Here is an 11,670-nt window from a genome sequence, read left to right on the forward strand (position 1 = left end):
GCGGGTGACTGAACTGGAGACAGAATGACATTAACCCTCCTCTATAGAGAACCCGTGGCGGGTGACTGAACTGAGACAGAATGACATTAACCCTCCTCTACAGAGAACCCGTGGGTGTGACTGTGCTCTCCACTGGCTGAGGTCGTGGATCGGCTGAGGGTCAGAGGTTTCTGAGCTGGTCGGAGCGCCGTCTGCTGTGTGCCGAACCCCGCCTGGCATACCTCAGTCTGTTGGAGGTGGCAGCAACAGCCTGGTCTGTACACACACGCCTATAACACACACACACACACACACACACACACACACCTACACACACACACACACCTGTACACACACACACACACACCTGTACACACACACACACACCGTACACACACACACCTGTACACACACACACCTGTCAACACACACCTGTACACACACACACCTGTACACAACCTGTACTACACACACACCTGTACTACACACACACACACACACCTGTACACACACACACACCTGTCACACACACACACACACACACACCTGTACACACACACACACACCTGTACCACACACACACACACACCAACACACACACACACACACACACACACACACACACACACACACACACACACACACACACACACACCTACACCTGTACACACACACACACACCTGTAACACACACACACACACCTGTACACACACACACACACCTGTACACACAACGTACACACACACACACGTAACACAACCTGTACACAACATACACACACACACACTGTACACACACACACACACACCTGTACACACACACACACACTGTACACACACACCTGTACACACACACCTGTACACACACACACACCTGTACACACACACACACCTTACACACACACACACCTGTACACACACCACACACACACCTGTACACACACACACACACACACCTGTACACACACACACACACACACACACACACACACACGTACACACACACACACACACACACACACACACACACACACACACACACACACACACCTGTACACACACTCACACAGAGAAATACAAACACACACATCCCAGCACACACACACACACACACACACACACTTGTACACGTTCGTCCACATGTCATCCATGTTGGTCTTGATCCCACAGGTGTGTATCCTCCTGTTTTACACCTGGAGCCCAGCCAACTCACCGTGCAGCTGGGAGAGAGTCTCAGAGTGGCCTGCCAGGCCTCTGATTCCCCGGCCCCTGGTCACCTGGAGAAAGATCTCCCAGGGCAGGGCCCTGCTAGGGCCCAGAGGACAGCTGCAGGAGCTGGGAGGAGACGGGGACACGAGGAGACAGGAAAGGGGAGAAGAGGGGTGAAGAGGAGAGGAGGAAGAGGAGGAGGGGTAGCAAGGGATGTGCGGGGCCAATGGGCGTGCTGACAGAGGAGGAAGTGGAAGGGGGAGAGATGGAGAGCTTGACCCGACACAGGAAGTGGAATGCTGTTCCTAAGCAACGTGACGGTGGCTCACGCCCGGGCTCTACGTGTGCGAGGCCTTGAACCCTGGTGGGGTGGCCCACATGACCTTTCACCTCGCCATCAACACGACGTCATCAACCGCGCTCTGGCCTCGGCTGCACTCCTCCTCGTCGTCCCTCTACCTGGGGAGGAGGTGGGGTTAGCCAGGAGCTCCTGTACGATATGGGCAGTATGGACTTCTCGGCTCTGGGCCCGGCCGCTCAGACTGTCATCGCAGCGAGCATCTCTCTGCTGGTTCTGATCGTTCTGCTGCTAAGTCCTTCTGATCTACAGTCGCCAGCAGCAACACAAACAGGTCCGGACATGTCTTAGTACTCAATACACCCTTCAGTATGTAGTACTAACTGCATACTACTCAATACACCCTTCAGTATGTAGTACTACCCATGCGTACTACTCAATACACCCTTCAGTATGTAGTACTACCTGCGTACTACTCAATACACCCTTCAGTATGTAGTACTACCCTGCGTACTACTCAATACACCCTTCAGTATGTAGTACTAACTGCATACTACTCAGTACACCCTTCAGTATGTATTACTACCTGCATACTACTCAATACACCCTTCAGTATGTAGTACTAACTGCATACTACTCAGTACACCCTTCAGTATGTAGTACTACTTGCGACCTACTCAATACACCCTTCAGTATGTAGTACTACCTGCATACTACTCAATACACCCTTCAGTATGTAGTACTAACTGCATACTACTCAGTACACCCTTCAGTATGTAGTACTACCTGCATACTACTCAGTACACCCTTCAGATGTAGTACTAATTATTACACCCTTCAGTATGTAGTACTACCTGTGTACTACTCAGTACACTTCCCTTCAGTATGTAGTACTAACTGTGTACTACTCAATACACCATTCAGAATGTAGTACTACCTGCATACTACTCAATACACCCTTCAGTATGTAGTACTAACTGCATACTACTCAGTACACCCTTCAGGGTATGTAGTACTACCTGCATACTACTCAGTACACCCTTCAGTATGTAGTACTAATTATTACACCCTTCAGTATGTATTACTACCTGCATACTACTCAATACACCCTTCAGTATGTAGTACTAACTGCATACTACTCAGTACACCCTTCAGTATGTAGTACTACTTGCGACCTACTCAATACACCCTTCAGTATGTAGTACTACCTGCATACTACTCAATACACCCTTCAGTATGCAGTACTAACTGCATACTACTCAGTACACCCTTCAGTATGTAGTACTACCTGCATACTACTCAGTACACCCTTCAGTATGTAGTACTAATTATTACACCCTTCAGTATGTAGTACTACCTGTGTACTACTCAGTACACCCTTCAGTATGTAGTACTAACTGTGTACTACTCAATACACCATTCAGTATGTAGTACTACCTGCATACTACTCAATACACCCTTCAGTATGTAGTACTAACTGCATACTACTCAGTACACCCTTCAGTATGTAGTACTAACTGTATACTACTCAGTACACCCTTCAGTATGTAGTACTAACTGCATACTACTCAGTACACCCTTCAGTATGTAGTGCTACCTGCGTACTACTCAATACACCTTTCAGTATGTAATACTAACTGCATACTACTCAATACACCCTTCAGTATGTAGTACTAACTGCATACTACTCAATACACCCTTCAGTATGTAGTACTAACTGCGTACTACTCAATACACCCTTCAGTATGTAGTACTACCTGCGTACTACTCAGTACACCCTTCAGTATGTAATACTAACTGCATACTACTCAGTACACCCTTCAGTATGTAGTACTACCTGCATACTACTCAATACACCCTTCAGTATGTAGTACTAACTGCATACTACTCAATACACCCTTCAGTATGTAGTACTAACTGCATACTACTCAATACACCCTTCAGTATGTATTAATATGTGTTATTAATATGTGTTGTGTTCATGTATTACAGTTTTCCCCAATTGTTCCCCAATGTATTACAGTTTTCCCGTTTGCGGAAACTACATCTCAAATACTAAAAACTTTAAACACAAATCACAAAAACAGTTTCTCCCTTTTCAACCCCACAGACATCTGCAAAAATAAAAACACAGCAATCAGTCTCTGCTCAAAATGAAACTTTACGTAGAAATGACACACACACACACACAGACACACACACACACACACACACACACACACACACACACACACACACACACACACACACACACACACACACACACACACACACACACACACACACACACACACACACACACACACACACACCAAATTAATCTAACTTAGTGACAACTGAGATCACACTAATGGGACATATTCAAAACACTACTATGTGTAAAATGTACAATTAAATGTAAAAAAATGTAAATGTACTATTAGAATCTATTTCGTGTAAAGACTAAGATATTGTTATACTGTATATTGTTTGTGTGTTTTCTCAAACAAGAAAGGAACACAAATGCAAAAATCAAAGTTTTATATTTCAACATGACTCTAACAGCATACTGTATGCACACATACAGTAAAAAATGCCAACGAAGCTGTGCATATGGGGAACATTTCCCCGCGCTGGCCAGGTACCTCAATGATTGGGCGTTGACCAATGACGTTCCTTCCTCGTCCCCTCGTCTTCGCTGAATCGAATCCAGCCTCATCATGAATATGAGTTCCTGGGGCTGACGGACGGACGTCCAACCCAGGATTATCTGAAATGACAGTACATACTGTAAATATTGTACAGTAAAGTTCACTGGCAACATCAATGAGTCTAATGTTTTTAAGAGGGTAACGCTTAGTACATTAATTACTTGAACATATTCCGTACCGTTTATCCTTCACTCTTCGGGAATTCCTTTCAAAACGGGACTCTGTAGATTTGCTTCATCCAGAGATGGTGTTTCTGAAGGATGCGGGCTGTGGTTGATAAACTCACTCTGATGTTATGGAAGATGGCAGGGGGTTTTTCAATCATCTGTTGTTGGATTTCCCCGCAGTCTAATGACATTATTTTCAACTATCATTTGCACCATGGCAGCCTGCTGTTCGTCTGTAAACAGACGGGTTCTACCAGCCTCCTGTTCGTCTGTAAACAGACGGGTTCTACCAGCCTCCTGTTCGTCTGTAAACAGACGGGTTCTACCAGCCTCCTGTTCGTCTGTAAACAGACGGGTTCTACCAGCCTCCTGTTCGTCTGTAAACAGACGGGTTCTACCAGCCTGCTGTTCATCTGTAAACAGATGCTGTCTGTAACGTGGGTCGTCTAATGGGGACCAAGACGTGGTGTGTGTCTCGCTCATATTTACTTTATTAAACTCTCAAACAACAAAACAACAAAACGACCGTAAACAGTCCTGTCAGGTGCAACATACACAAAACAGGAAACAACCACCCACAAAACACAGGAACAAACACCCCTACTAAATAGGGCCTTCAATTAGAGACAACGAGGAACAGCTGCCTCCAATTGAAGGTCAACCCAAGAAACTTAAACATAGAAATAGACACACTAGAACAAACATAGAAATATACTAACATAGAACATAAACCAAAAGCCCCGAAACACATAAAACAAACACCCCCTGCCACGCCCTGACCAAACTACAACAACAAATAACCCCCTTTACTGGTCAGGACGTGACACTGTGGCCTTTTATCCACACCAAAGGTCTGATTGCAAAGTGAACATTTAAGCAATTCGTGTTTGCAGATGAGAAGAGAGAAAGTGATAAAATTGGTAATTGAGCTTAGCTTGTTGAACAGTGTTGCTTTTCATTTGAACACAATAGATTTTAGTTGTGAAGGTTGTGCCAAAGGTAGAGAATTGTGTGTTGTGTTAATACGTTAATTTGTTGTGTTGTTGTATTACCAGCCATTCTGCAGCAGTAGTAGAAGCAGCAGTAAGGAAGAGAGGATATTGTACGTTAATAACTACTCAGACGGGCCCACCACCTTCTCTCAGCTGGAAGAGTACCGTGACGACGCTGGACAGATGACGTCCATCCACAACTGCTCCTGCCCTGGCCCCGCCCTGCCAACACATGCAGGACTCCTAGCCAATCAGCAGGCGGCGCTGGTACTACAGGAAGTTATTCATGCCCAGGTTAGGAAGGTAAAGAACCTTTTACATTGTGCCCCCCAAAAAATCCTATAAAATACTCTAAATAGGATTGTTAAACACAGTGAAGCTAAAACTTTTCATTTGGCTTTGTACTCCAACATTTTGGACTTAAGATCAAATGTTTTATATGGAGGTGACAGTACAGAATGTCACCTTTTTATTCGTGGGACATTTTCATGCAAAACTGTTTTACCGTTTAGAGATGAATGTATTTTATGTATCTAGTCCCCCCCATTTGAAGGTGTCATACATATTTAAAGAATTTATTTTATAGTGTTTTACATTTAGTCAAAAGTTTAGTATTTGGTCCCATATTCCTAAAATGCAATGATTGCATCAACTTTCTGACTCTACAAACTGGGATGCATTTGCTGTTTGTTTTGGTTGTGTTTCAGATTATTTTGTGCCCAATAGAAATGAATGGTAAATAATGTATTGTGTCATTTTTGGAGTCACTTTTATTGTAAATAAGATGTTTCTGAACACTTCTACGTGAATTTTGTTGTTCCCATGATTACAGATAATCATAAATGAATCGTGAATAATGATGAGTGAGAAAGTTAGACGCGCAAAGACCATTCCTCTAAAACATGATAACCTCTGACCATTACCAATACCAGGGAAGGTTAGTATGTTTATTTATATGGAACCCCATTAGCTGCTCTTCCTGGGGTCCACAAAACATACAAAACATGATAAGTAACGAAAGTAACAGTAATATCTAACAATTCACAACAATACACACAAATCTAAGGTAAAATAATGGTTAAGAAATATATAAATATTAGGACGAGCAATGTTGGAGTGGCATTGACTAAAATACAGTAGAATAGAAGACAGTAAATACATATGAGATGAGTAAAGCAGTATGTAAACATTATTAAAGTGACCAGTGTTCCATTATTAAAGTGACCAGTGTTCCATGTCTCTGTATATAGGGCAGCAGCCTCTAATGTGCAGGTTGAGTAGCCGGCTAGTGATTGGGTCTCCATGTGGGCTGCAGCCTCTCTGAGTTAGTGATGGCTGTTTATTAACAGTCTGATGGCCTTGAGATAGAAGCTGTTTTTCAGTCTCTCGGTCCCAGCTTTGATGCACCTGTACTGACCTCACCTTCTGGATGATAGCGGGGTGAACAGGAAGTGGCTCGGGTGGTTGTTGTCCTTGATGATCTTTTTGGCCTTCCTGTGACATCGGGTGCTGTAGGTGTCCTGGAGGGCAGGTAGTTTGCCCCCTGGTGATGCGATGGGAAGACCGCACCACCCTCTGGAGAACCCTGTGGTTGCGGGCGGTGCAGTTGCCATACCAGGCGGTGCAGTTGCCGTACCAGGCGGTGCAGTTGCCGTACCAGGCGGTGCAATTGCCGTACCAGGCGGTGATACAGCCCGACAGGACGCTCTCAATTGTGCATCTGTAAAAGTTTGTGAGGGTCTTCGGGAGCCAAGCCGATTTTCTTCAGCCTCCTGAAGTTGAAGAGGTGCTGTTTATCCTTCTTCACCACACTCTGTGTGGGTGGACCATTTCAGATCGTTGGTGATGTGGACACCGAGGAACTTGAAGCTTTTCACTTTCTCCACTGTGGTCCTGTCGATGTGGATAGGGGTGTGCTTTCTCTGCTGTTTCCTGAAGTCTACGATCAGCTCCTTCGATTTGTTAACATTGAGGGAAATGTTATTTTCCTGGCACCACTCCGCCAGGACCCTCACCTCCTCCCTGTAGGGTGTCTCGTCATTGTTGGTAATCAAGCTACCCACTACTGTTGTGTTGTCTGCAAGCTTGATGATTGAGTTGGAGGCGTGCCACGTAGTCATGGGTGAACAGGGAGTACAGGAGGGGGCTGAGCACCCAGGTTGGGGCCCCAGTGTTAAGGAGGGGAGGGGTTATTTTCTACCTTTACCACCTGGGGGGCGGCCGGTCAGGAAGTCCACGACCCAGAGCAAGGTTCAGATCCAAGGCCTCAAGCTTAAAGATGAGCTTGGAGGGTACTATGGTGTTGAAGACTGAGCTGTAGTCAATGAACAGCCTTCTTATATAGGTATTCCTCTTGTCTAGATGGAATAGGGCAGTGTGCAGTGCGATGGCGATTGCATCATCTGTGGATCTATCGGGGCGGTAAGCAACTTGAAGTGGGTCCAGGGTGTCAGGTTAGGTGGCGGTGATATGATCCTTAACTAGCCTCTCAAAGCACTTCATGATGACAGAAGTGAGTGCTACGGGGCGATAGTCATTTAGCTCAGTTATCTTTTCTTTCTTAGGTACAAGACATCTGTCTGACATGCATGTGGGGTATTCATGGATGTCTGAGCTGTGTGTTATCTGATTATGCAGACAATCTGGAATGTTCATCACAGTAATATTTCTCATAAAGTCTAGAAGAAGAGAAGCAGCTAATCTCTCGTCAACCAGGAAAGACTATCATGCTTGTTGTTGATGTTAGTTACTATGTATGTGCTGCTCTTTTTTTTCGAGCCAGCTGCTACTTTGCATATTGTATATCTTTGCTGCACCTGACCATATTACCAGACAATAATCAAGATGGGACAAGACCAAAGCCTGAACAAGTAGTATTGTTGATTTTTGTGTAAAAAACGCAAAACATGTTTTAATAACAGACATACCTCTACCCATCTTCACAACAACTTTGTCAATATGACTTGACTATGATGATTGATAATCCAGTGTTACTCCCAGGAGTTCAGCTTCCTCAACTTCATCAATGGTCACACCCTTTATGTACAACTACAGTTCAGGTTTTGGTCTAACTGACTGTAACTCCCCATTTAGAATTTCAGTGAGCTCACTGACTTTGGGTACTGACATGTAGATTGGGGAATCATCTGCATACATAGTAATTCTAGCTTTGTGTAAAACCAGTGGCAAATCATTTGTAAAAAATAAAATAAAAATTATAAGAGTAACGGCCCAAAGCAACTGCCTTGAGGGACACCGCACTGGACATATCTGATGTTAGAGAAGCTTCTATTGAAGAACAATTTATAATAATCAAAACAATCAATAATATCAAAAGCTGAACTGAAATCTAACAATACAGCTCCAAATATCATCTTATTATCCATTTATTTTAACTAGTCATCGGTCATCTGAGTGCAGTACAAGTTGATTGCCCTTCTCTATATGGATGCTGAAAGTGAGTAGTTACATATTTCTCAGAATAATATACTGAACAAAAATATAAAACGCAACATGCAACAATTTCAAGGATTTTACTGAGTTACTGTTCATATAAGGAAAATCAGTCAATTTAAATAAATTCATTAGACCCTAATCTATGGATTTCACCAGTCGGGGGCAAACTTGGAGTGGCCTGTGATCAGGAAGTGAAGGTCCAGACTGTAGTGGAGCTTGTGCATGGTCCGCCAGGCACAATACCAGAGCATAACCTTGTTCTTGTTTTGGCCACTGCAGTTATCACAATTCAGGTCCACACGTGTTTCCCCAACTCCGTAGTTGGTGAAGAAATGGTGCATGAAGAAGACTGTGCTGCTACCTTTGCTGGATGACGTGCCTTCATCAATCAAGTAGTTGACTTGTTGTGGTATTCCTTCACAGCGGACACTAAACAAGCCACACTTATGAGGAGCTGAGTTCATATTCACTCCTAAAGAGAACGGATAGATCCGGTTGAAATTTTATTGAAGATATATGATAAAAACAACCTAAAGATTGATTCTATACATCGTTTGACATGTTTCTACAAACTGTAGTATAACTTTTTGGACTTTTCGTCTGGACTGAGTAAGCACGAGCGTAGTGGATTTGGATAGTGAACCTAACGGCGTGAACAAAATGCATGTATTTGGACATAAATATGAACTTTATCAAACATTTATTGTGGAGCTGGGGTACCTGGGAGTGCCTTCTGAGTGCCTTCTGATGAAGATAATCAAAGGTAAGTGAATATTTATAATGTAATTTCCTAGTGTTATTGACTCCAAGATGGCGGGTTTCTGTTTGCTAGTTGTTAGTGTCATCTAGGCTGTACTCAGATTATTGCAAATTGTGCTTTCGCCGTGAACCTTTTTTGAAATCTGACAAAGCGGTTACATTTAGGAGAAGTGTTTCTCCCCTTATCAGTACTGTCACATGCGGTTGATTTCCCTGCACTCAGTCCTTCCCAAGCACCCTCCAACAGTGGAGGGTGCTAGAGTATTGATGTCACGCCCTGACCATAGAGAGCCCTTGGTTCTCTATGGTATAGTAGGTCAGGGCGTGACTAGGGGTGTTCTATGTTTTGTATTTCTATGTTGGTGTGCTTGGTATGGTTCCCAATCAGAGGCAGCTGTTTAGCGTTGTCTCTGATTGGGGATCATATTTAGGCAGCCATTTCCCCACTGTGTTTTGTGGGGATCTTATTTTGAGGATCTCTGTTGTTACGGTTAGTTGTTTGTTTCCTCTTTTGTTTTGTAAAGTTTCACACAAATAAAGATGTGGAACTCAGAGCACGCCGCTCCTTGGTCCGTCTCTCCACACAATCGTAACACGCTCAGCCCCTCCCAAGCTGTAATGGTTTTCTTTAGAGAAGTAGAGGAGTCAGGCGCAGGACACAGAGATCAATGTAAACAAACGTGTTTACAAAAAATATCAATAAATCTTCTCATAGGAAAAGACATCGTTTGGAGAAACACCTCCAACTACACAAAACAGGAAACAAATCACCGACAAGACAAACAGGAAATGCAGAGGTTTAAATAATTAACATAATTAGGGAAATCAAAAAACAGGTGTACACAATAAAAGACAAAACCAAACGAACAGTGAAACATCGATCGGTGGCAACTAGTAAGCCGGTGACGCCGAACGCCGAACGAACAAGGAGAGGGGCCGTGACACAAGCTTCATTATGGACCACTCATGTCTCCTTTGTAACGAATGTTCCTATACTCTGACTATAACAACGCTCAAAGTTCCCAGAATCCAACAGACGTTAGGAAGTTATTGATTTCATGAACCTTATTTCTAAGGCTACAGATACTAATATGGGCTATGTTCAACCCTTTCCTGGGTAGCTGATCAGAGAATGACATAATATGGATTAAAAATAAATGTGTGTGTGTGTGTGTGTGTGCGTGTGCGCGCTGTTGGGCTGCAGCCACTGACCCTGAGGCTCTCTCATTCCTCCCGGTCTTTTGGGAGGGAGAGTGGACAATAAGCCCGTCGAAGCTGATGTAAGCAATGTTCCCATGCTCTCTGGCAGCTTTCATAGCTGGGATAATTGTTTTCACGCCTCTGGCGCATAGCCTCAGAGAAGTCCTTGTTGAGGAAGATGTTGGTTCCTCTCAAGTTCTTGGCTCTCTCCGGGGACAGCCATCTTGTTTTCCAGACCTGTGGGCGTACTACACCTCAATCTCTGGTATGATGTAACGGAAGCTTTTCAGTGAACATGTTTCTTACTTTCTCCTCAGACTCGGCCCAGTTATTATATGAAAGCTATGGTATGCCATCTACGACGATGTCCTCCTGCATTGTCCTTCTATGTTTTCTCAGTCATCTCTAATAACCAAATCAAATTTATTTATATAGCCCTTCTTACATCAGCTGATATCACAAAGTGCTGTACAGAAACCCAGCCTAAAACCCCAAACAGCAAGCAATGCAGGTGTAGAAGCATGGTGGCTAGGAAAAACTCCCTAGAAAGGCCAAAACCTTAGGAAGAAACCTAGAGAGGAACCAGGCTATGAGGGGTGGCCAGTCCTCTTCTGGCTGTGCCGGGTGGAGATTATAGCAGCACATGGCCTAGATGTTCAAATGTTCATAAATGACCAGCAGGGTCAGATAATAATAATCACAGTGGTTGTCGAGGGTGCAACAAGTCAGTAACACAAGAGGAAGTGTCAGTTGGCTTTTTCATAGCCGATCTTTGAGAGTATCTCTACCGCTCCTGCTGTCTCTAGAGAGTTGAAAACAGCAGGTCTGGGACAGCAGGTCTGGACAGGTAGCACGTCCGGTGAATAGGTCAGGGTTCCAGCAGGTCTGGGACAGGTAGCACGTCCGGTGAACAGGTCAGG

The 11,670-nt window shown here is 44.1% G+C and overlaps 1 pseudogene; it reads left to right on the forward strand.

Annotated features, from left to right (window-relative positions):
- The first annotated feature begins 103 nt into the window (after positions 1 to 103).
- LOC123731757 (leucine-rich repeat-containing protein 24-like) lies at positions 104 to 5,638 on the forward strand (annotated as a pseudogene).
- The last annotated feature ends 6,032 nt before the right edge of the window (positions 5,639 to 11,670 follow it).

Source organism: Salmo salar, unplaced genomic scaffold, assembly GCF_905237065.1.
Source record: "Salmo salar unplaced genomic scaffold, Ssal_v3.1, whole genome shotgun sequence".
Taxonomy (NCBI): domain Eukaryota; kingdom Metazoa; phylum Chordata; class Actinopteri; order Salmoniformes; family Salmonidae; genus Salmo; species Salmo salar.